Below are 26,626 nucleotides of genomic sequence, written 5' to 3'. Positions count from 1 at the left end.
GGGGAGGGGGGAGGGAAAGGAGGAGAAGGAAGTTGTAAATACCAGCGATGACCATATGACTAGTTATAGAAACAGTAAAATTGTCATGAGTATTTTCTCCTTATTTTGTTATAAACATGTGTATCTATCTGATATATATCTCAAATATATTTGTTATGTCTTTTGTTTTCTTCTTTTCCTTATTCCCTTATCATATAACATAAGATGTATTGCCCTTATAGTCCTTAAGTATTGTGAATTTTATATCATGGGTTTAAGTTACAGGATATCAAGAAGAAGAGTAAATACCACACAAGGACTTACCTCCTCTTTGGGGGAAGGGGTTGGTGCATTTTTGGTTGTTTACAGAGTAGTTGTATCATGTTAGGTGGAATTATGTTATTGGTGATGTCTTTATTGGGATAATAAGACTTTGTAAGTCTTTATTTGGGATAATAATAAGATAATAATAAGTTTAAGGAGATGGGGCTGGGGGCCAAGGTGACAAGGGGAGGGCTTGCAATGGCAAACTGTATGTGTTGACCGCTCACGGCGGTGTCCAGGTTAAACAGTACTGGCGGTGGGCGGTGTCTGTGAGGATATTTTCGGAAGAGATTAGCATTTGAATCTGAAGACTCAGTAAAGTAGATGACCCTCCCCAGTATGGGTGTGCACCATCCCATCTACTGAGGGCCTGAATAGAGCAAAAGGCGGAGGAGGGAGGAATTTCACTGGTTGTGCTGAGACATCTCAGCTCTTTGTCTCGTGCCTTCAGGCTGGGATTGAAACCTGGTTTTTAGGGCTCCCCTAGTTTTTAGGACTTCAGACTCAGACTGAATTAAATCATCAGCTTTCCTGTATCTCCAGCTTGCAAATGGCAGACTGTGGGACTTCTTAGGCTTCCTAACTGTATGAGTTAATTCCTGATAATAAATCCATATAGTTGTAGATATACAGTTATAAATATAGATTTAGGTGTAGATATATATATCCTACTGGTTCTTTTTCTTTGGAGGATCCTAATACACTGCCCTATCTCAGCAATACTTCAGTGCTTCTCATTGCCCTGGGAATAAAATCCAGACTTCTTGTCTCAACCCGAGAGTCTGTCCTCCTCAGGCCCCTGCTCAACCTTCTCTTTTCTCACGCACACCCTTCCTTCCTTTCTCACGCACATGGCTCCTTTTGGCTCCTTGGACACTTTGTACCTTGCACTTGCTCTTCCCTCTTCCTTGACCAGTAAATAAAGTGGCTTCCCCAGTTGCTCATTGGCTTTTCACCTGTTTATTGCTCTCGCAGCTCTCATCAGTCTCTACTTGTTTGTTTCTGTATATGTTTGTCACCTGTCTCCCCTACTGGAATGCAGCCCCTTGAAGGCTCAGCCTTATCTGTCCTGTTGACTGTGGGTTTGTCCTCTCGCCTAGCAGATGTTGAAGGTACTCGATAGACATTGGTCAAATTGTTGAGTGGAGAATGTGGTGGTGCAGTGGAGAATTTGTGACAAACAGCAATGCTGATCAGAGGGGGAGTGTGTTAATGATTCTGTTGGTCAACCACACCTTGGGATGCCTGCTGGCTCAGATCCCAAACAGACCTTTGAGAGCTTGGAGTGCAACTTTTTACTGTGAGACCAACTATCACAAACTTGGTATTCCAAATGAATACCCTGGTTGTGTGAACCATGTGCAATTTCTCACGCCAGTAATCATAATATGAAAAGCATGTGTTTATTGAGTGTTTACTATGCACTCAATGTTGGCTGTGTAATAAACAGACATGGAATCTCGGGTGTCCAGCTTGCACATCTGCAGGTCATCTGGGGCTTGCCTGATTTACATGGGGCTTGGCTGTGTTGGGCTCTGGCTGTAGTTTGGGTCCAGGTCTGTTCCACATGATGCCCATCCTCCCTACACTAGTTGGTTCTTTGAGGATCACAAGAAGGCAATGTCAGTCGTGCAGGCATAGTTCAAACCATTGCTAGCATCTCAGTGGTCAAAGCAAGTGACATAGTCAAGTCAAAGGCAGGGAAGTTTCCTCCATATCCCCTGAAGTCATGGTGGGGGTTGGATGTATAACACTACCACAGGGGCATGGAGAAATGAAGTCAGTATCTCAGTCTTTGTCAAGTATATAATTGACTCCACCAACAACCCTACAAGGTTATTCTTATTGTATTACTATTATTATTATGTATTATACTATATACTATATTGTTACTATTATATTTTATTATACCATATTATACTATCATATGCGGCACAGTGTATATAAACTTATATATAGTATAATATATAAAGAAGTATAGAATAACATTGTATAACATATGTGTATAGTGTCACACATAATATATACTTAATATATGTATTATGTATAATATATACTAAAATATATAGCATAATATTATATAGCATAGTATAATGTATAATATATACATATACATTATGTATTATATATAATATGCATATATATTTTGTTATGCTACATAATATACTATAACACTATATATAGTATATGTGTAGTATACTATACTATTATATATACTATAATGTATATCATATAGTATAATATGTAAAGGAATATATAATATTGTATACTATATATTATACTACAGTATTATATATATAAATATATATTGTACTGTACTACTAATAATATTGTATATACTTTTTATATTATAACATCATCCTACAAGCCCTTGTTATTACCCTCTTTTTGCAGGTAAGAGTTGAAAAGATTTGCACAGGGCCACACAGTTAGTTAGAGGCAGAGCTGGAGTCTGGACCCAGGATGTCAGACTCTAGAAACTAATCATAGCCTATGCTGCCTTCCATCATTTTGATAAAAGAAGCCAAGTGCCTCCCAGTTAAGATGCAAGAAATGTTGGATGTTGGTTGTCCTTCCATCACAAATTCAGGTTCTTCACTCTGCCTACTTGCTGGCGTCTTAGGATATTCTTTGGTCTGGTCGTTACATAAAGCCCTCTTTTCCTCTAAGATACGCACACCCAGGACTTCATCTCTGCAAGGTCTCTAACACCCCTAGGGGTCAATGGCTGTTAATGACTTACTCAAGAGATAATTTTCTTGCATCTTCAAGACCCCAAATCCAAAGGCTTGACCAATGTGGGGATTTTAGACTCCAGGCAGACTCATGGGAGAGGTAGTTGGAGATAAGAAAGCTTTTTGGGATTCTTAAATCACTTTCAGATGGGAAGCTTATTTATTTGCCTGGAACACTTTCAACAGACTCAAGATTTCCTTAGCATTTAGTCCCTGTTACTCTTGCAGAAGGAAAGAGAGCAAGATGGAGAGTAAAGAGAGCAAGGAGCCTCAAGATTGATGCTGTGGGTCCACATACATAGGTATGCACTTACATAAAGGCATTCCATGCCGTGCAGAGGGCAAAACCACTGCTGAGAATCTGCTTCAATTGTGATGGAACATTTCATCCATCGTTTGGCACATTCTCTAACCAGAAGTCTTTCGGCACAAGACAGGCTGGTGGGAAAGGGATCTGTGCAGAGGACTTAATGCCATGCCCTGTTCTGGGTGTATCTGTTTGTGTGTTTGTAGAAAAATTCAATACTTAATTGTATGCTTGGCCTGCTCACCACTCGTTTCTAAGAGAGGCATTCCAAAGCCTTGGTTAGGTTCGCTTATATCTCATAAAAGCCAGAACTTGGCTGCGGGGGCCCAGAACCAACCCTATGTGCAGACAGAGCCAGCAGTCACCTGAGTGGGCTTGAAATTCTGAAAGACCCACTTTGCTGAGAATTACTAGTCACCTTCTTAGCATCCATTTGCCTTCTTCCTTCCTAAAAGGACTCCAGATTTCCCAGCTGGTGGTTTGACTGGCCCCACCCCCGGTTTAGAAGTGGATCTTTATTGGTTGAAGGCAATTAGTGTAATTATTGCTACTTTGAATTGGTTCAGGACTGGGAATTTGGTGTGAGTGGCTCCAATAAGAGGAAGCCCAGGAGTTCTTTGAAGGTGGGGGTGGGGGAGGATAAACTCTCTTCCCCTTGAGACATAAGTGAGGAAAATGAACCCTGTTAGCTCTCTTGTGACAGTGAGAGGAGTCAGCCTTATGGTGAAACTGATGCTGGGGTAGATCCATAGAGACACAGAAGGAAATGGATGCTGAGTGACATTGTTCAGCTACTGGATCAGACCATACCTGAAGCCTGTTCTGCCTCTAAAATCTTTACTTCCTGTAAAGGTTGAGCCTTGGTTTTGGTTTTCTGTTAAGTGGAACTAAAATAACCTGTACTATTAAACCCAGCCAGCCAAAATGTTGTCTTTTTGCTGGTGCTCTAGTACTGGGATATAATCCCTTCCCAGAGGACCGTGGGAACATTTTCACTCACAATATTTATGGGGCACTCATCACCCCCCAAGCACTATTCTGGGAGGTGGAGATACCACAGTCAGTCTTAGTCAGTTTGGGCTGTGGTAACAAAACACTATTGACTGGGTGGCTTAAATAACAAACACCTCTCAAAGTTTTGAAGGCTGGGAAGTCTAAGATCAAGGTGCTGGCCCATTTCATTCCCAGTGAGGGCTATCTGCAGATGGCTGCCTTCTTGCTGTGTCCTCACATGGTGGAAAGAGAAAGAGCAGGCTCTGTGGTCTCTTCTTATAAGAACATGAATCTCATCGTGAGCACCCCACCCTCATGACCTCATCTAAACCAACTACCAAAGGCTCATCTCCAAATACCATCGCATTGGGGATTAGAGCTTCAACATATGAATCTGGGGGGACACAGATATTCAGTCCATAGCATGCAGTGAGCAAAACAAAACCCCTCACCTCATGGATCTTACATTCCATTAAAGGAGGCAGACAGAAAAGAAATATGTGGTATTCAGCTGATGATGGAGGAGGATAGAAATGCTATGAAGAAAAATAAGGCAAAGTAAGAGGGATAAGGGGTGGCAGGGGTGTTAGGAGGTGATGGTGGAGAAGAGACTTGAGAAGTGAATCACGGAGGGGGCAGCAGAGAGAATAGCAAGGACATAGGCCTAAAGCTAGGATGTGGCCAGAGGGGCTAGTGCAGAGGGAGTGAGGGGCAAGGGGTGGGAGGCGAGGTCAGAGAGTTAGTGGGGACCATGACCTAGGGGTCTTCCCAGTCATGGTGAGGACCTCTGATTTCACTGACGAGATGAGAGCTTACAGAGAGTTTTAAGGCACGGCATAATGTGATGTATGGTGTTAAAGGCCATTGACTGGGTGTTGTATGGAGAACAGACTCTAGAGAGGTTTAGTGCATTGGATGGTGGCCCCCCAAAAGATATCCACGTCCTCACCCCACAATCCGCGAATGTAACCTTATTTGGAAAAAGGGTCTTTGCAGATGTAATTAAGGATCTTGAGATGAGATCATCCTGGATTATCTGGGTGGGACCTATTCCCATCCAATGATAAATGTTCTTAAAAGAGACAGAAGAGAAGACACAGACATGGAGGAAAAGGGCATGTGAAAACAGAGTCAGAGATGGGAGTGCTGAAGCCACGAGGGAGGGATGTTGGACGCCACCAGAAGCCCGACGAGGAGAGGAAGGATTCTCTTGTAGAGCCTTTGGAGGAAGCCTGGCCCTGCTGCACCTTGAACTTCTGCCTTCCCGAACTGTGAGATAATAAACTCCTGTTGTTTTAAGCCACCCAGGTTGAGGAGATACGTTGGGGCAGCCGTGGGAAAGTAATGCACGAGTCAAGAGTGGAGCAGGGAATCTGGGAGAAGGCTGCTGCCATAATCCAGGTGAAAAACAGAGCTTCCCTGGCCTGGGCTGGGACCTGTGAAGGGGCAAGAGGTTGTCATGTTGTGAGGGTAGGCTTTGCTGAGGGATTAGATGTGGGGTGTTTGAGAAAGAGAGGTGTCAAGGAGGACTTTAAGAGTTTTGGCCTGAGTAAGTGCAGAATTAAGAGGACGCCTTCTGAAAGGGCAGTGACTGGGAGAACCAGGTTTATGTGTGTGGGAATATCTGGAGTTTGAGGTGCCTATTGGATGTTGCCCACGTTGGGGCACCCGGGTCACTCGGTCAGTTAAGCATCTGACTCTTAATTTCGGCTGAGATCATGACCTCAGTTCATGAGATCAAGCCCCACCTGGGGCTCTGTGCTGTCAGCATAGACTGGGATTCTCTGTCTCTTCTTTCTCTGCCCCTCACCCGGTAATGCTATCTCTTCTCTCTAAACAGGCAGACAAACACTAAAAAAAGATATCAACCATGGGGCGCCTGGGTGGCTCAGTCGGTTAAGCGTCTGACTTCGGCTCAGGTCATGATCTCATGGTTCATGAGTTCAAGCCCTGCGTCGGGCTCTGTGCTGACAGCTCGGAGCCTGGAGCCTGCTTCGGATTCTGCATCTCCCTCTTTCTCTGTCTCTCCCCTGCTTGCTCTGTCTGTCTGTCTGTCTCTCTCAAAAATAATAAACATTAAAAAAAAAAAGATGTCACCCAGGTGGCAATGCCAAGTGCGTTGTTGATGTATGAGCTTGTTACCTGAGATTGTTGGCTGTTAAAGCCAAGAGTGTGGACGAGCTCACCAAGGACTGAGAATAGATGGGAAGAGGAGAAATGGATAGACCTCTTGGACGTACAAGGCCAGGAAGGGCACTGAGAAGGAACATCTGGAGAAGCAGGTGGAAAATCTGGTGAGCGTGGTGTCCCTGAAGTCAAGCAGAGAAAGTACAGACCAATTCCAGACAAGTTGAACATAATAAGAATTTTATTATTCAGTAATCAAAATAAAAATTTTCTGACTCAAGAATCTTGGTTTATGCCACTTCTTCCTCCCAACCTTGAGGACACGAAAAAATGTATCATGGCTGCCATTTCAGTCATTTAACTGTAATATGCCACACAAGCCTTGGATAAACACCTTTCAGGATTGACATGTGTCATGGGACCTGAGGGGTGCATGTTGAGCATTTATAAGATGATAGCAAGAACTATGATAATTCCTTGAAGTATCATAAAACTTGAAGTAAGTTCTGACTACTTGTTTTTTTTTTCATGTTTATTTATTTTTGAGAGAGAGACAGAGTGCAAACAGGGGAAGGGAAGAGAGAGGGAGACACAGAACCCAAAGCAGCTCCAGGCTCTGATGTTAGCACAGAGCTTGATGCGGGGCTTGAACTCATGGACCGTGAGATCGTGACCTGAGCCGAAGTGGGGATGCTTAACCAACTGAGCCACCCAGGCACCCGGTTTTGACTACTTGTTTATGCCCAATCCAGTTACCGAGTAGTTCCTTTTTTAGAGTGTTTGATTCTTTTTGGATCACGCTGTGTGTTAAGGGAGGGTGTGGTCATCTGTGTCAATGCTACTGGTAGGTCAAGGCAGTGAGGACTGGGCATTGACTGCTGGATTGAACACCCTGGGGGCCTTTGGTGGTCTTGGAAGGAGCCATTCCAGGGGGATTGCGAGGCTGAGAGCCGATTTGAGTGGACCTCAGAATGAGACGGGAGAAACTAGATCGTTTGAGTTCAGTGAACATTTCAGAAAATCTAGTCTGTGAAGGAGAAGAAAGAAGTGGCAGTAGCTGGAGGAGAGTGCTGGTGTCAGCATAGTTAAAAAGTATTTTTTTAAGGTAGAAGGAAGAAAAGCTTGTATATGGGATGATGGGGAAGATTGAGCAGAGAGGGAAAACCCAATACTTGTAGGAGCCAGAGGGTGTAATTGTTGGAGTAATGTCCTTAAGGAGGTGAGAAGTGATGGCATCCATGGCATAGGGGAATGGCTGGCCTTTGCAGAGAGGAAGTGACAGAGGAAGGCAGGATGATGGGACAGATGCAGGTGGGTGAGTGATCAGTCGGGGTTGCATGAGGAGGCTCTCTGTGGACTGCTTCTGCTTAGTGCAAAGGTGAGAGGATTAGTTGAGAGTGAGGAGGAGCGAGTGAGCATTGGAGGTTTGAGGAGAAGGTCCAGAGAATAGTCCCCAGCTGAGGGGACTGACTAAGGAAATGAGACATTGCTAGGTATGACCAACGGATGTTGCAGTGAGGCCCATTAGCATGGCTGGTTGTGTCTCTCCACCATGTTCAGCTGCTAGGAGCGGACACAGCATGGGTGGGAGGGTGGGCTTAACCAAGTTGCACTTTGTTAGGCAACGAAGAGAGAGGAACTACAGACACTGGGATTGAGGGTGTATGAAAGGGGGTATAGATCCTGGAATCTCACTAGGCAAGGTGGGTGGATTCTCTTGGTCGTTGGGGCAATGATGGAAGTCCTAATGGGTTTTGAAGATGATTAGAGTTGGATTCATGGAGGGTGTAAGCTGGAAAGACTGAGGATAGTGGTCTGTGCCTGGAGTGCTTGAAATTGGGGTAATAGAGAAAGTAAAGGGGATTAGAATGTTGGGCCTGTCATAACAAAATACCACAGGTGGGGTGGCTCACACAGTAGACATTTATATCTCACAGCTCTGAAGTCCTGGGTCAAAGTGCTGGCAACGCAGGTTTCATTCTGAGGCCTCTGTTCTTGGTTTGTAGGGAATCCATATCTTACTGTGTGTTTGCATGACCTCTTTTTTGTGCATGTGAAGAGGGAGAGAGGGATTGAGGGAGAGAGGGAGAAGGGCAGAGGGAGTGAAGGAGGCAGAAGGAGGGAAGGGGGGTGAATGAGAGAACACACAAGTGAGCTCTCTGGTCTCTTCTTTCTTTTTTTTTTTAATACTCTCTGGTCTCTTCTCATTGGGCACCAATCCCATTCATGGGGCTCCACCCTCATGGCCTCATTCAATGCTAATTACCTCCCAAAGGCCCCATCTCCAAATACCATCATATTGGGTGTTAGGGCTTCAACGTATGGATTTGGGGGGACATAAGCATTGAGTCCATAACATGTAGTTATTGCCAATGATCTGATCTAAGCTTTTGACTAAGGTTATAGGATGAAGAACAGGAGAACTGGAGGCAAGGAGGCCTAGGAGCAAAGCAGGAAGGGCGCTGGGAGAATTGCCTTCATGGAATTGAAATCACTAAGCATTATGATAGGAGAGGTTTTAGAAAGAGAGTCAGTGAGGCAGGTGCTAAAATCTTCAAGGAAGGGAGATGAGTGGAGGGGGCCACCATATCTGGGTGTGAGTGGTTGGAATGGTTAAGAGGCCAGACTCTAGTGTCAGTTCCCCGAAGTTGAGTCTTATCTGTGTGATTCTTGGTGAACTGCACAACCTCTTTCTGCCTTAGTTTCCTCATTTGTGAAATGAAGATGATCATCGTACCTACCTCGAGGGGTTTTGTGAGGTTTAAATGCATTAATAAATGAAAAGCACAATAGGGTTGGGACAGGGAGGGGCTGGGTGGTCTAGTCTAGTGGCATGAGCTTCTAGGCCCATGAGCTTTTTTAGGGAAGCAGGAAGGATAAAGTCCCGAACATGGCAAGGAGGATATCTCCTCCATCTCTGGGTCAGCAGCACAAGGAGTTTGAGAAAGAGAAGAGCTACCCTTGAGCAGACAGAAGAGGAAGCAGAGATTTTAGGAGGGAACTAGGTTTCAGTTCAGGGAAAGGTGAAGGGGAGCTTCAGGGAAGAGGTGGAGAATAGAGAATTTTTCTGAGAATGGACAGTGAAATGTGCAGGACCCATGAGAAGACTGGGACACTGGGGAGGGCAGGAAGCCGAGTCATGGCAGTGTGTGTACAAAGCTCTTTTGGGATGGAAGAGCAGGTGATGTGGGATGATGGCTGGGAGATGTAGGCTCCGGGCAGTGCCTGGGGCTTGATGGAATTGGTCCTGAAGATTTCTTAGACTGTGGTGTTGAGTGAGAGTGTGTGTGTCGTGGTGGCAGGGGTCTCTGCTCCGGAACACCAGTGGCACTGTGGAGACCTCCTGTGGGGAGCCCATGGAGCTGAGCAAAGGGTGAGCATGTTGCTGGAGCTGGAGTCAGGAAGGTGTCCCTGGGGATGGACAGGGGGATAGGAGGGACTAGCACTTGGCCTGCTGAACTGATGGGGACCCATATCATGAAAGGCCTTCTGTGCATGAGAGTCAGATCTGTGCTTTACAAGCATCACCCAGAATGAGAGTGGATGGTGGATGATGGAACAGGGAGAAATCCATCTACGCCACAGGGACCAGTTAAGGGGCTTTTGCAGTAGACTAGGCGCAGATAGTGAAGACCAAAAATCAGCAGGTGGAGGGGACAGGAGGATGGCAGATAGGGGAGCAGACTTGAGAAAATTTTCAGGACCTATTTCTTGGAGGTATTTTGAAATCTTTGAGCAAACAGTTCCCAGTAGAGGCATGGCGATCCAAAGTTGCTGAAAGGAGGCAGAAAAGGGGCAAAGTATATGAAAGCCGGGCTCCTTATGGGGTGCCCTCACCAAATCAGGAAGTTGTCACTTGCAACGATTCTCCTAAGTTTTCCAGAGGCTCAGTTTCCCGAACTATTCCACTGACACAAGAAGAATATATCCAACTTCCCCTGGCATTTCGGCAATGAGGAATGAGTGGATGGGATATTGTTACGCATTTGAGCACTTAAGTGAAAGAGGCCTTCTCTTTGCAAAGCACGTTCATGTCCATTATCTCATGTGATGCTCACCATTCTGTCGGTCAAGTGACTCAGACGATGACGACAGGGAAGGTGATGATGAAGACAGCTGGTGTTTATAGTGCACTTCCAAGTACCAGTCACCGTGCTTATCATTTGCCAACGTGGTTTTATTTGATCCTCACGCTAATCCCTCAAGGCCCATAGTATTACTCTCTCCACTTTAAAGTTGAACAAAACCTACGGCATGGAGAGGTTAAGCCAATGTTCTGAAGTTGTACACCCTCCGTCAGGGCCTGACACTTGGTTTTGGACTCGGGCAGTAAGCGAACACCATGATCATTTAACCACTTCTGCCATTTATGTCATCATTCTTGCGTTCCAGGAAGGGTTGGCAGGCGAGATCCAGCCCATTGATTGTTTTGTCAATAAAGTTTGATTGGAATCCAGTCATCCCCATTCACTTATGTATTGTCTGTGGCTGGGAGATTGCATGAGTCAGAAAGCCTAGAAGGCTTACCTTCTGGCCCTTTCCAGAAAGTTTCTTGAGCTCTGTGCTAGACTATCCTTTGTTTGGTCTGTTTCTTCTTCCTCTTCCTTCCTGCTTTTTTATTCTCCCCAATAATATATAAAATATAAGAATAAAGGAACCTTATTCCTAATGTAGCATCCTGTTTTCATGGGCATTTTACCGATGCCACATTGAGAAAGAAAGAGCAGTTCATGTGTCATCTGAATGAGTGTTTTGATGAGGTCTCTTCTTAAAGTAATGGCAAGGAGAAAAAATGACACCTAATTCTCATAAAATATTTATAAGGTACCTGCTGTGTACCAGGCACTATTCTAAACATTGGGCTTTCCCCCATATAATGTGGCGGGATTGAAATGAGAGAATCTAGATTAAGGTCTACCCATCTCTAACAAATTCTAAGCCATCATTTTTAGAAACCCTCTGTCTCTAAACAGATGTAATGTATACCACAAGTGGCATATACAATCAAATGCACCCAGGGGAAGGGCCTCCTTTCTAGAGATCAGTTTGATAAAGTGGGCTATACCACAAACATGCAGGTACTGGGTCATAGGAAATGTGTTTTAGCTCTTTTGGCCACCGGGGAGAGAAGGAGACCTGCATTCTCTCCCGACATGCCAGGCGAAACCAAACCCAGCTAAATAAAGGTCGCCAGCGACCATTGGGCATCCTGTGTTGGGACTCACATAAAAAGTTGTAGTGTCACCTCCTGGCCGCTAGAGGACTTCATCCTGTTTAAGCAGAGAAAGACTAGCTTGGGGGTGGGATGGGGGAGGTGGGGGGGGAGGGGTCTTTGTGCCCTGGGGCAGGATTGCTCATCTTTCCTTTCCGTAATTCTGCCAGGAGCCTTATGAGGGGATACTTCATGAGCTATAAAGCATCAGAGAGTATTTATGACAGAGAGCCATCCAGTGCTGACTTAATGAGGAGCACACCTCCAGCCTGCTCCATATGAGTGAGACAGCTCTAGAGTTACGGTCTTAATTATTTTGAGTACAAATCCACCTCTTGAAACTTCCACTGGTTCGGTCCCTCTGAACATGAGGTTTGCCCAGTTTCTATATCACATTCGCTTCCAAGGTGCCCTCAGTGGAGAAGGCACAGTGAGGTGGCTTGTATTTAACCCACACTTACATAGCACTTACTGTGGACTAGGCACTGATGTCTTTTAATGCCTTTACATTGTAATGCCTTACAAATGTTAACTTGCTTAATCCTCAAGAGCACCCCATGAGACAGGTGCTTTTATTAGCCCCAATTTACAGATGGGGAAACCGAAATACAGAACATTTAAAGAACTCACGGAGGGCCATGCAGCTCTTAGGAGGGAGGGCTGGGATTGAACCCAGACAGCAAAGCTTCTGAGCTCATACTCGTATCTAGCATGCTCTGCATTGCTACCTCCCAGGAGAAGGGCCAGATAAACAATGACATGTTTTAAAAACATTTTAACCTTGTTGTTTTTCATTATAAGTACATACCAGGAAGTTTGGAAAATCAAAAGAGAAGAGAGATCACCCACAGTCTTACCACAGTCGCAGCCAGCAGTCTCGTGGTTTGGCTTTCGTTTTTCATGTGCATATGTGTTTTTTCTTATCTCTGTGCATGCAGTTTGCATTCTGCTTAACGTCGTAACGTCCTAATGTTATTACATAATTTTCATAGCCGCTGTTTTAAATATTGCAAGAATGCGTGCATGCAGTGACGTAATTGAAGTTCAGAGGAGCTGATGGACAAGAATGTCCAAAGATGGGAGGGGGACATACGAACTGTCAAGGCAAGGATACAGAATGCCTGCGGGACCTCTGTACCCCCATGAAGACAGCAAAGACCACTGTGCTGACATGTCATATCAATGGCACTGAGCTAGGAGGCGGCAGCTGGCGAGCCAGTGCCTCATGGCATTTGGAGACTAAAAACAGCTCTGGGAGGTGACAACATGTGGTAAAAACTCCACGGGGGAGAAACAGGGCTTGTGTTGACTGTGGTGTCTTGTATCCTCATGTGTATTCAGGGAAGCCCTGAATTCCAGTTCTGGCTCCATTAGCTGTGTGAATTTGGATATATCAGTTTGCTTCTCTGGATATTCATTTTCTTCACTGCCTCATGGGAACAGTAACAGGCAAAAATGATAGTTGTCTCACTTAGGGATGCTTTTGGCTGCAAGTGACATCAAATCGGAATTACAACGGATCAAACAGGAAAGACTTTTCATTAGCTCACATAACACGAAGTTTTGGAGGTGAGTAGCCCAAGGCTAGCACAAGGGCTCACCAACGTCATGAGGGAACCCAGACTTTCTTTTCTGCAAAACACCATTCTTAGGGTGTTGTTTGTAGTTCTTGCTTTTGAGCACATTTTGATGACTGGATCCATGGTGGAGTAATATTGACCCTTCCTTATGGAAGTTCAGTTTCAGGCAGACACTTTGGTTCTACCTGACCTGTAAGAAGGCTCCTATCTTCCCAGGAGGTACCCATATCAATCCTTGTATGGGAAAGGAAGCTTCTTTGTGAAGGAGCCCTCCAGCATGTGCTCAGAACTACTACCAAAACCATTGTCTTAGTTCTGCCCTAAGAGTAAGTATATACCAGTACACACACACACACACACACACACACACACACACACACCATAAAACAAAACAGAAACTAAAACAAAAATAACTAGAAGTGTGTGAGGCCAGTAATGGTCAAGTCATGTCTCCCTTGGATGTGGACTCTCCATCTTGGAGATCTGTGATGTAGGACATACTTCTCGTTTCCGAGATGGAAACAAATGCTGTTGACCTGCAACACACAATTGCTGTGCTTTCGTTTGACAGTTGATTTGGTGGGGGGCGGGGATGGGCTTTAATTTCTAATAGATTTTTCTCTTAAAAATATTTTTTGTAATAGAAATCTCATAAATATATGAGACAGTTATAATAGAAAAATAATTTTTTTGTAATATAAATTTTGTAATATAAATAAGTATAAAATTTCAAAGTCTACAAAGGAAAGTATGAAGTGAGAGAGAAGTTTCTGTTTCAGGAGTGTTTTGGGGTGAAATTTGTCCCCTTCGTCCAATTTATGTGTGGCATTCCTAACCCCTGGTAGCTCAGAATGTGATCTGACTTGGAGATAGGGTCTTAATAGAGGTAATTTATTTATTTTAATTTATTTATTAAAAAAATTTCCTCATTTATTTTTGAGAGAGAGAGAGAGAGAGCAAGCAGGGGAGGGATAGAGAGAGAGGGAGACATAGAATCTGAAGCAGGCTCCAGGCTCTGAGCTGTCAACACAGAGCCCGACGCGGGGCTCAAACCTATAAACTGCGAGATCGTGACCTGAGCCAAAGTCGGACGCTTAACCGACTGAACCACCCAGGTGCCCCTTCTAGAGGTAAGTTAAGTTAAAGTGAGGTCATTAGGGTGGGTGTTAATCCAATATGACTGGTATCCTTAAAAAAGGGAAATTTGGACACAAAGACACATAGAGGGAAGACTATAGAAGGAGGCAGAGAAGATAGCCATGTGCAAGTCAAGGAGAGACCTGAAACGGATCCTTCCCTCATGGCCGTGAGTGTGGCAAGGTTGCTGGAGGCTGAAAGCTACAGCAGGTGTCTGGGGTCCAGACAGGAGAGCAGCCCAAGACCCATCTCAGTTTTACTTGCTGCTTCTGTAACACTGCAGCCCATGCTTTGGACCTTCAGCAGAGAGCGGTTCCTGTCATGACCCAGGGCACTCAGCTCCTCTACGCTCTTAGCAGAGTTGTGGTTTTCCACCGGTCTGTGTGGCCTTCTGAATATCTGTCTCCCTTCCCAGGCTCTGCGGCATTGCTCTTTGGTGTGGTTGGCACCTTGAACATCATCTTGCTCGAGTAGATTCTCAAGAACTACTCACCGAATGAGAGCATCTTCGTGAAGTGTGGATTATCAGACAAATGCATGATGGAATCAATGCAAAGGTAAAGCAGGTCCCCAATGACTGAGGAGAGCCGTCAGGTCAGATCATGTGAACTTCATGGAGGCCAAAGGTCTTGCAAGGCCCCAGTGCCTTGAACACCCTCCACACACCCTATCACTTGGCCCTTGCCTTTTGCTACCTTGGACCACTTGGAACTTGCAGTAACAACCAGCAGTGGCTTTCCACAGCTGTCCCCCGTCCTCCTGAATGGCACTGAACTGAGTATACCAGTGAGAGATTGAGTTCAGTGCACATTTTAGAAGCAAGGCAATTGGTTACAGTTTTTGGGCCCAGAGACACATAGAAGGCTAAGTGAGCACATCTACCGAGGAAAGTAGGGTCAAGAGTTACCACGGCAAGAACATAAACTGGGAATCTGGAAACGTGGTCACTAGTCATGGGACTTGGGCAAGTTATTTAATAAGAATAAGAGAACAACAACCACAAGAGCTGCTGGAAATGGGCACTTACTGCGTGCCTGGCATTGCATTTGGCACGTGTTATCCAGCTTCGTTCTTATAGCAACCCCGTGAGATAGACACTATGAATGTCTCCATTTTGCAGAGAAACAAGAAACGAAAAGCAAGAACAAAGCTCAGAGAAGCCAAGAGACACTCCACGGCCCTGTAGCTGGTAAGTGGCAGAGTCAGGTTTTCAATCTGTCTACCTCTTATTTCCTGACCACTACAGTGTCCCTCTGGGGACCTCCGTTTCTTCCTCTGAAAAGGGACGGGTAGCACTAATGACTTAGGAGATTCAAGCCCCGGTGACTTTGAAGCAGGAGATCTCTTAGAAGTTGGGCCATTTGTATCAAGTTAGTTAGGCACCCAGGATCATGGATCTTCAAAGTCAAATAAGTCCACCTGTGAAACATTAAAAACGAGACAGGAGTGGGGCACCTGGGTGGATCAGTCAGTTCAGCAACCGACTCCAGCTCGGGTCATGATCTCCCGGCTCGTGGGTTCAAGCCCCACGTCAGACTCTGTGCTGACAGCTCAGAGCCTGGAGCCTGCTTCGGATTCTGTGTCTCCCTCTCTCTCTGCCCCTTCCCCACTCGTGCTCTGTCTCCATCTCTCTAAAATAAAGAAACAAAAAAAACAGACAGGAGAAAGTTCCAGTGTTGGCCACTACAACAAGAGTAGCAGTTAAAAATCAAAACCACAATGAGATCCTACCTTCCGTGCAGCAGGATGGCTGCTATGAAAAAAAAAACAAACAATGACAACAGCCAGAGATAACAAGTGTGGGCAAAGATGTGGAGAAATTGGAACTCTTGTACACTGTTGGTGGGAATGTAAAATAGCGCAGCTTCTATGAAACACAGTATGACGATTTCTCAAAAAATTCAACATAGAACTACCACATGATCTGGCAGTTACACTTCTGGGTATGTATCGGACGGAACTGATGAAGAGATGTTAGCACTCACTATGCCGAATAGCCGAGGTGTGGAAACAACCTGAACGTCCATCAGTAGGTGAGTAGATAAAGAAAATGTGGCGTATACATAAAATGGAATATTATTCAGCCTTTAAAAAGATGGAAATTCTGCAACGTGTTACAACAAGGATGAACCTTGTGGACGTTACGCTAAATGAAATAAGCCAGAAATAAGACAAAATGCTCTATGATTCCACTTATATGAAGTACCTAGGGTAGTCAAATTCAAGAGACAGAAAGTAGAAGGGTGCTTGTCAGCGGGTAGGGGAGGGAAGTTATTGTATTTAAAACGGGTGCAGGGACATCTGGGTGGCTCAGTCCGCTGGGCGTCCGACTTCGGCTCAGGTCATGATCTCACGGCTCGTGAGTTCGAGCCCCGCGTCGGGCTCTGCACTGACAGCTCAGAGCCTTGAGCCTGCTTCGGATTCTATCTCCCTCTCTCTCTGCCCCTTCCCACTCGTGCTCTGTTTCTCTCTCTCTCAAATATAAATAAACATTAAAAAAATTAAATAAAATGGGTGCAGAATTTCCATTTTACAAGATGAAAACGCTCGATGCTTCACTAGAGCATCAGGAGCTTGACTCTGGGCGGGAGGGAGGTGAGTCTTGCATTGGAGGCTCTCTGAATGAGCCCTTGGTTGGGCCAGCGGCCCAATCAGCTGTGACAGCTGAGCAGGAGAGCCCTCAAGGGCCAAGGCTGCTCTCATGCCTTATGTGAGCCCTGTGACATCTGCACTGCCCATATCATTTCAGGAACTTGAGGACTCCAAGTGGGGAGACCTGGCAGCTGGGTTGGGGGATGGCCGGAAGGGGAGAATGTTCTTCAGATGGCCCTCAATCAGCAGCCGATGGCATTTGGTCTGCTGCATGCATTTGTGGCATTGCTTTGGAATGCATTTCAGGCGAGAGGACCCTCTGCGACAAGATAGTTTCTTTTGTTTTGAAGGGGGCTGGTTTGATTTGCTTTGAACTCTCTTAAAGTTCAGAAATTCAACTTTGTCATGTTCCTGAATACTGAGGGAGGCAGGGAAATGAGGTGATGGTATGCTCAGATTATTTTTCCCCCAAGAAAAAGGAAAGGTTAACCACTTACTGAGAAAATAATAAACATATGCATGAACAAATAGACGCTATGCAATATTCCTGACCAAGAATGATGGACTTTGCCATTCTCAAGGGTTTGGAACCACTGGCCCAACAAAATGGCAGAGGCCAGCAACAGAAATTCCAATGCAGGAGCATGGAAATTCTTTGCCCTTTCTTAACATTGAACAGACCTCAATGATGCAAGGATGGAGAGGAGCAGTTGCACAGGGTGGCTGACAAATGGAGCGTCTTCAGTCGGGGAGGGAAAGAACTCAACTTCCCTGGCTGAAGAAACTAGAAAGTTACGGACTCATACATCTGAGGTGTTCAGGATATGTCAACTTAAGGCTCAGCTGGATCCAGGTGTTCACACAAAGGCTTTAGACATCTGTTTCTTTCCACCTTTTAGCCCTGGCTTCCCTCTGTGTTTGCTTCATTTTTGGGCAATCTGTTTGTGGTGACTCCAGCATCTCCGAGCCCAGATTTTACCAGAAAGAGCCCCTCCTCCCCAGCGGTTCCTGCAAAAGTCCTCTGCTTGGCTCTTTTGCATCTGGCCAGGGTCATATGTCCATCCCTGACCCACTCACTGTGGCCAGGGTAATGGAATAAGTGGATAGTATGAGCTCATGCCTAAAGCCAGAGAGCAGAGGGAGCCTTCCTAAGTCACGCTGATGGTGTGGGTGCGGTGATTCCCCAGAGGGAAGTCTGGGGGGCTAGTACCAGAGTGAGGGCAAGGGGAAACGAGGCAGGCAAGCACAGTTGTTGACCATGTGGGACATGTGAGGCAGAAGCTGGTCCCATCCAGGATTCTGATTTATTTCCTTGGTCCATCATCATTGCCAAGTGCCGTGGGGTTATCGATGGAGTGGCTGCTCTTCTCTCTTCTGTCCCGCAAAGATGGCAGTCTGTTTTTTAAAAAAAATCTTTATTTATTTATTTTTGAGAGAGAGAGAGAGAGAGAGAGAGAGAGAGAGAGAGAGAGAGAGAGAAGGGGAGGAGCAGAGAGAGGAAGAGAGAGAAACCCAAGCGGGCTCCGCACTGACAGCATGGAGCCCAATGTAGGGCTCAATCTCATGGAACCCGTGATGTCACGACCTGAGCTGAAATCAAGAGTCAGGTGGATGGCAATCTATTTTTTAAAAATACAATATTTATTATCCTTTTTCTCCAAGCTTTATTGAGATATAACATAGTGTAAGTTTTAGGTGTATAATGTAATGATTTGATATACCTACATATTGTGGAATGATTACCACCATAAGGTTAGCTAACACATCCATCACCTCACATAATTACCTTTTTGTGTGTGTGTGGTAAGAACTTTCAAGATCTACTCTCTTAGCAAATAGCCACCATGCTGTACATGACATCCTCAGAACTGATCCGTCTTATAACTGGAATTTATCTTCCTTTGACCAGCATCTCCCCATTTACCCCCACTCCCACCTCCCGCCCTGATAACCACCAGTCTGTTCTCTGTTTCTATGAGTTCAGGGTTTTTTTAGATTCCACACACAAGTGAGGAATATAGTCCTTGTCTTTCTCCATCTGACTTATTTCACTTAGCATAATGTCCTTGAGATTCATTCATTTTGCTTCAAATGACAAGGTTGCCTACTTTTTTTGTGGCGGAATATATTCCATCACGCTCACACATGTGCTTGTGTGCGAACGCGTGCATGTACACACACACACACACACACACACACACACACATACACACACACCTTTTTTTTTTCTTAATCTGCTCATCTGTCAACAGGCACTTAGGTTGTTTTCAGATTTTGGCTATTGTGAATAATGCTGCAGTTAACGTGAGGGTACAGATATCTCTTCAAGGTATTGATTTCATTTCCTTTGGATATATACCCAGAAGTGGGATTGCTGGATCATATCCAGTAATAATTCTGTTTTTAAATTTTGGGGGAATCTTCATAACTGTTTTCTATAGTGGCTGTATCAATTTACATTCCCACCAACAGTGTACAAGGGTTCCCTTTTCTCCACATCCTTACCAATACCTGTAAACTCTCTCTCTCTCTTTTTTTTGATAATAGCCATTCTAACAGGTGTCAGGTGATATCTCATTGTGGTTTTGATTTGCATTTCCCTGATGGTCAGTAATGTTGAATGCCTCTTCATATACCTGTTGGCCATTTGAATGTCTTCTCTGGAAAAATGTCTATTCCGGTCCTTTGGCTATTTTTAAACTGGACTATTAATAACTACTGAATTGTATGATTTCTTTATATACTTTGGATATTAACTCCTTAGCAGATATGTGGTTTCAAATATTTTCTCCAGTTCCATATATTGCCTTTCAGTTGTGTTGATTGTAGTCACCTCTTGATTTGGGGCAATAAGGAACCTTGTGGTCAGGATGCCAGCAATGGTGTTTTGGGGCAATGGCTGTTCTGTTTTGGTTTTGCTGCACACAAACAACTCAAACATTTGTTTTCTTGCTCATGAGCCTGGGGTTGCCCAAGTCTTGGTTGGGATTGCCAGCTTGGCTCTAGGCTGCTAGTAGAGTCCCAGTCTCTTTGCACTAGGGGCTACTTGGGGCATGCCTTTCTCATGGTGGGTCATGAAAGTGTAAGGGGTTAAACCAAACTGTGCAAGTCCTTAAAGAGTTCCTCTTGTGTCACATCTACTAATATCCCTTTGGCCAAAGCAACACACATAGCCAAGCCCAGGGTCAGTGCGGTGGGGTGTGCTCTCTGTGTCCTCCTCCTCTGCACAGCCACGTGGCGGGGGAAGGGGTGAAGAAATGGGAACAATTGTCCATCCTGCCATGTGCTTCCTTCAAGAGAACTCATCTGTGTCAAGCTTCCTACCCAGAATTAGCTTCATGGCCCAACCAGACCTGTCTCCAGTGGTGATGGTGATAAGGGGGTGGTTTTGCAAGAGTTTGACTTCCCTCCTTGACAAGCAACCTTCTCAAGTATTTCTCAGGTACTTCTCTACTTAGTGTGTAACAGGATGGTCTTCACTCTTACTTTCCAGAGTCCCTTGTGGGATAGGTGATCAGGGTAAGGGGTGAGTTGGGTGCAGGGCTGGGAGAGTCCTGACCAGAGGGCTGCAGAGCACGGGGCTGAAGGTGAGCTGGGAGAATGAACAGCCAGGAGGCTAGTCTGGCTAAGGCACCTGTCTGGAGGAGTAGGCAGAACGAGATTGAGTCAGGGCAACTGGGCAGAACCCACAGGGACAGGCCAAAGCAAGAGGGTGCTGGACAGATTGGGGGATGGGGGCTCAAGAAAGTTCCCAAGCACAGGAATTCTCAACCTGGTAGGGAAAGAAGTGTTAACATTTGAGATATGACCCACTTTTTCACCGAAGGAAGAAACAGTCGCTGAGCAGTTAGTTTCCTCTCTGATTCCTGCCTTGGCCAAGTTCTTTAAACTACTTAAGAATATCAATATCCATAATCATTGTAAGAAGCTCACATACCATGAAAACACTTGCAAAGAAATCTAGTGTGATAGTTCTTTTTCATTTTTAGCTCCTGGAGAAGGCTGAGTGTTTTACAAGATGAATGGCTACTATTGAAATTTTCTTTCCAGAGCTCTGAGTATTTCTCTTTATAATTAACTCCAGTATTGCTGAAGTGGGTTTGTTACATTTGAGTAATGGAGGCACACAGTAGCAGCTGCAATTGCAGAAAAAAGGCACAGTTACTGTAAATGGGTATTTCTGTTGTGATGGAGCTGTTCTGCTTAGTTCTGTTACATATGGGGAGTCTGGGGGGCAGGGGGCAGAGGCAGAGCAGGTGGAGGGAAGGAGGAGAGGGCTCTTGGAGGGCAGAGAGCGAGTTTCTCCTGCAGAGAATGTGGGGCCTTCTGCACAGCTGGGCATCCACAGATGGCAGGGATCACATTTCCGGATCTGGTGTGAGTAAAGGAGGAACAGAAAGCCTCTACTTTTCTGTACAGCTGGAGGCTGATATTGGTACCAGATGGGAGAGAACTAAGTACATGCTTTCTCTCTTGAGGATAACCCAGTATAGTAACTACCATTATTAGCCCCACTTCACAGATGAGAAAACCGGGGGTGAAGGTGGTGAAATAACCTGCTCAGGGTTATATATCCATCCAGTCAGTGGTAGAGCAGGAATCTAAACCCAGGCCCCACTAAAGCTCATGGCGATTTGTCCAGTATAAGCCCTCGGTATGGCATGACTGTGAAAGCCACAAGTCTGGCTTAGCCAGTGTTTCTGGATGCCCAGCGTACTGACACAGGCAGAGTGGTTCCCCCGCATAGTTTAGCACCCCAAGGGCTGAGTGCTGGAGAGGGCAGCCAGATCACAAGAGGCCCAGGGATCCTCCTGTGGAGAATCTGCCGAAGGGATTGGATTTTCCACCGAAAAAGAAGAACCATAGAGTGGACATGGTGATTATTTTTCCAACAATCACCATACCCTTCTCCAATGTGTAAAACCAGCAGTGGTGGGGGTGGGGGGAGTGGAAAGGGTGGGGGGAGTGTGAGGTGGGTGTGGTTTGGTAGATTGATCCACAATCTTCGGATGGATCCTGCTCGGTCGATAGCTAAGCCAGTCAGGGAAGTCCCATCCCCCTGGCCTCTGTGATTGGTTCATAGATGGAAGATCTAAGACATTTCAGGCCAATGAGATGCAAGGAAGGGTTTGGTAGGGGCTTCAGGGAAAGTAAGTCTGTGCTTGGTTGAGGAGGGTTCAGGAAAGGGCCATCTCTCTGTCTACCCCTCCCGCAACATCGAGGGAGAAAGCAGGTAGCCTTGCTGGCTGTTGGCTGCCAGCCTGTAACCACAAGGCCATCCAGTCCTGGGAGATGGCAGAGTCCCTGGATCGATTCCCTCCCCCCTACCAAGCTCACCCCAACTCAGGGCTGCCTCTCGGGCAAATCTATAAACTTCCTTATTGTTTAATCCTCATTGAGCTGTCTTTTCTTTTTCTTGACACTATAGCATTTTAGCTGATAGCCTGAGCTACAAAAGGAAGATCAGCTTTATTTCTTTGTTCCCAGGAGAGCAGATTAGAATTATGGGGATCTAGGTATCTGTCTCAGTGGAAGGAGCTGCCTTGAGAAGCATCCAAGCTAAGCCTGGGGCATCTTCAGGAGATTTCTAAGGGGAAGGAGAGACATAGCTGCTGGTGTGCTCACCGCCATCAGAGTGGGGACTCCTGCAGCACTTGAGAGTGGGAGTGGGGGTCGGAGGCAGGGGGCTGATGCTGAATGCCCCTCGCTGCTGCAGAACAACTGTTCCAGGAGAACCGAAGGCATTCGGGTAGTTTTTCCTGCACCATCTTCAAAAGAGAGCAGGATTTTTAAAATCATTTCCCCCAAACTCCCACGTATTAAGAAGGTGAGTCAAAGCGGTACAAATGTGATGTGTATTATAGCTAACAAATCAGCTATAGGTCAAGTTGGTGGTGCAGTGGCATTGTATTTTTTAGTTGTTTTTTTGTAGGCTTTAGAGTAAAATGCGACTTTTCGTATAATTGGTTTGACCGATGAAGCAATGCCCATCATATGGGGCCGGCCATGTAAATTCTTACTGTGGCCAACTATTGTAAAGGTTTAGAGTTGTGATATCTTTGTTTTCCTGGCATGTTGAGTCATATTTATGATTTAATCATCATGAGGTCCACAGTTAGGAATGCTTCATAACCTTGCCACGGCAATATTGTTTTTGTGGGGAAGAGGGAAGCCAATCCATTTTAGTCATTGTGCTGATTTATAAACACGTTGCCTGTTTCAGGTTCCTTTCACAATCCCTTCTGGATCTGTCATCTGTGGATTTATTTGAATATTTAGAAAGCATTGACTGTTTCCGGTGTGTACCCACCACTTGCTGTGAGAAGCCAGGCTTTCTTTTATTTATCTGAAACTTGTATTTTCTGAGATGCCAGGGTCCTCACCGTCGCCCCTTTGGATTACTCAACTAGGGCATGACAAGCGTAATGTGACAAGTGGCAGTGGCCTTTGTCATTGTCACCTAAAGCCACCTTAACATTGTTTTGTGTAAGTGGCTTATTTACCCTTGCCCGCTGGGTCTCAATGCAAATTAACGGTGTCAGTGGATTTTGCTAAATGAAGATGGAATTAGGGAGAGACCACGGAATATATTGGTGCTACTTTGGCAGCCTTTTATACGGTGAAACGAGGGAGAAGCTGGCTCCGGGCTGCCTTGCCCAGTATGTGACTTTGTGCAGGAACATGAAGCAAAAGAAAGGCTATACTGCAGGCAGCGTGTTCTGGGTCGCTACTGAGTCAAGAAAGACTCAGTGTAGACAGGGGGGATCCTTATTTGAATTCATAGAAGCAGATCTTTAATTCCCAGATAGAATGGGTATTCCTCAAGTATCAGGCTGCTGTGCTTGTTTTCTGACCTGGAAGATGGGCACAGGGCAGGAAGAGTCAGGCAGGTTCTCAAATGTCTGGGATAATAGACATCATTTTGTGAAATTGTCTCTGCTTCATGTAGAACAGCTTTTTGAGCTCAACCCTCCCCTACCCCCCGCCCCGAATCTCTTGCTGGCTGCCCCGAAGCAAGCATGTTGCACCCCTTTCCTAGTCCAGACCTGCAGATGGATGTCTCAGGTCTCTTCTTCTTGCCCAGTGCTAGAGGGAGACCACACAATCTGCTTAAGGTTTGCCCAAGGGTCTGGGCCCAGTATGTGGCCCATCAGCCCCAACGCTCTGCGTGCCCAGCTCCACAGTGAACCACCGTTCCTGTTATACAACTTAGGGAAATGAGGCTGTTAACAGCTTGAAAGCCTGTCCCTGGCCAAGGCACTTGCTAGCCGAGATCTAGAGGAATTCGGGACTTCAGCAGCATACCCCAGTTCCTGCTTTTGCTCTCCAGCCAAGAGGAGCTATTCTGTGTGCATTTTTGTGCATGCTTATCTTTGTCTCTGACTTTTTGGTAGCAGTTGCTGGTCCTTATCGAGGGCTGACGTTGACCATGCATTCACTCCCTGTAAAGCTCCCAACCACCTTACAGGGTCTGTGTCATTCCTCCCATTGGATGGATGAAGGAACTCCTGCTCCCAGGAAGGAGGCACCTTGCGTGGAGCTACACTGCTTCAGGGTGGCAGAAGTGGGATTTACAATGCTCAAGTGCCACTGTCTACTGATTGGCTTATATGAAATTGGAGGAGCACTTTCAAAAAGATTGGAAGAAGTAGGAATGCGTTTGCATTAAGTACCTTGCCTATACCAGCTGGCTCGGCTTTTTGCTTCTCCAGGTTTTGATGCTTTCATCAAGGCAAGAGACACGCTTTGTTCTCTGTCCCATGAAGGCTTCCTTGGCAGAGCTGGGAGCAGTGGGCTTCCAGGACCCAGGGAAGGGGTGCATTACCCAGAGGGTTATTGACCCTTGTTTAGTGAAGAGGCTTGGGGCTGAGACTGAGGAGCCAAGGGTTGTCTACATTATCTCAGGAAGGAGTGAACTTGATTCCGTTGCTTCTTTGGGTGTGAGAAAAAACCTCGCTGGCCTTCCTTTTTTCTGTCTGCCTCTTCCCTTCTTCTTACTACCCTTGTGTATATTGCCCTGTCTCACTTGACCACAATTTCTCCCATGGTGTTAGTGATCATTTTATTTCTCCTTTCTTTCTTTTAAAAATGTTTATTTGTGTGTGTGTGTGTGTGTGTGTGTGTGTGTGTGTGAGAGAGAGAGAGAGAGAGAGAGAGAGAGAGAGAGAGAGAGAACAAGTGGGGGAGGCACAGAGAGAGAGGGAGACACAGAATCCGGAGCAGGCTCCAGGCTTTGAGCTGTCAGCACAGAGCCTGACATGGGACTCAAACCCATGAACCATGAGATCATGACCTGAGCCAAAGTTGGACGTTCGACCGGCTGAGCCATGCAGGCACCCCTATTTCTTCTGTAAATGATCAGTTTGTGGCTCCCAGCACCAATCCTAAGCCTACATCCATGACAAAGAAAAGTCTTTCTAGTTGAAAGGCTGTATCCACCTTCTGTCTCTGGTCTCCTTTTTGGCCAGAAGATAGGCATTCTGGGAAAAAAAAAAATGCCCCTCCTAAGACCTTTTCCTGCCTCTCCTGCTGGCATTTCTGGGTTTTCTCCCCTCACATCTTTTTCATTAGTAGCAGTTTCTCTGTTCCTTGACTCTCCAGGAATCTTGTTGTGCCAAGGAATCTTGTTGGCTACTTAACAAGATTCTGCCCATGCTTGAAAGCCTGTCTCAAATGTTGCTGCCTCCATGAGGTGCACCCTGATTCATCCCCAACTGGATATATCCTCTCCATTCTTTACATCCTCAGCATTGATACTCCATCTTTAATCACTGTTTTTTTTCTTTAAAACATGCCATTTCGCCATATTTCCTTTGTCGTAAAATTACTACACACACACACCATAGAGAGTGGAAGCTGCAGGAGGGCACGAAGAAGAAAATAAGAATTATCAAGATAATAAGATCTAGCATTGGGAAGTGTCATTATATAGGCGTTCTTCAAAGCTCTGGCCATGTATCCATCCAGCTCATTTCCAAAGCTGCTCCTGGCAGGTGGTATTATCAGAATCCTGATTTTACCCACGAGGAAGTGATGTTCAGGGTGGTCATGAGGGGCTTCTCAGGTGTCATCTGGGGCCCCGTGCGGCCTGGAGACCTTACTGAACTCCATGGACCCAGCTTCCATGGCTGTGAGAGTTGGGGAGTCCTGGACTGAGCCACTGGGCCCCTCTCTGCCCCTGCTCTGGACTCTGCACAGCCTTGGGCCCTGCTTGGACGTCCAGTTGGATACCAGCTGTCAGGAGTTTGTAACGTTGAGACGCCACCACTGTGTTTTACTTTCTTCCTCCTTCTCCCTGTAGGACTTCTCTTTGGGTCAGACAGAGGCCACCACACATGAAGAGAAGCTGGTTTTAATTGTGGGAATAAAAAGCACAAGAAGTAATACCCACAGCAAACATTTATGGAGTGCTTACCACGCGCCAAACCCCGTTCTGGGAGCTGCGTGTGTGTGAACTCCTTTCCTCCTCACACAACAGCTGTGTGATGGATGAAAGGACTTCAGCACAGAGAGGTTAAGGAACTAGACCAAGTTGCATAGCTAGAACACCGTGAGATTCAAGTGCAAGAGGATTTAACTACTTGCTCTCTGGCTTGAGTCATGTCCAGTGGTGAGACAAGCCAAACAGGCCTCTGTGAGT

At 45.7% G+C, this 26,626-nt stretch overlaps 1 protein-coding gene across 1 annotated transcript in view; it reads left to right on the top strand.

Annotated features, from left to right (window-relative positions):
* Positions 1 to 26,626, top strand: part of LOC125168466 (uncharacterized) — a 428,202-nt gene that overhangs the window by 212,951 nt on the left and 188,625 nt on the right. Inside the window, exons 2-3 of the mRNA XM_047863646.1 lie at positions 14,810 to 14,951; positions 15,515 to 15,583. The gene's annotated coding sequence lies outside the window, so the exon portion shown is untranslated. The remainder of the gene's footprint in view (positions 1 to 14,809; positions 14,952 to 15,514; positions 15,584 to 26,626) is intronic.

The sequence above is a fragment of the Prionailurus viverrinus genome, chromosome A1 (genome assembly GCF_022837055.1).
Source record: "Prionailurus viverrinus isolate Anna chromosome A1, UM_Priviv_1.0, whole genome shotgun sequence".
NCBI classification, from domain to species: domain Eukaryota; kingdom Metazoa; phylum Chordata; class Mammalia; order Carnivora; family Felidae; genus Prionailurus; species Prionailurus viverrinus.
This window is presented reverse-complemented; position numbering and strand designations above follow the sequence as displayed.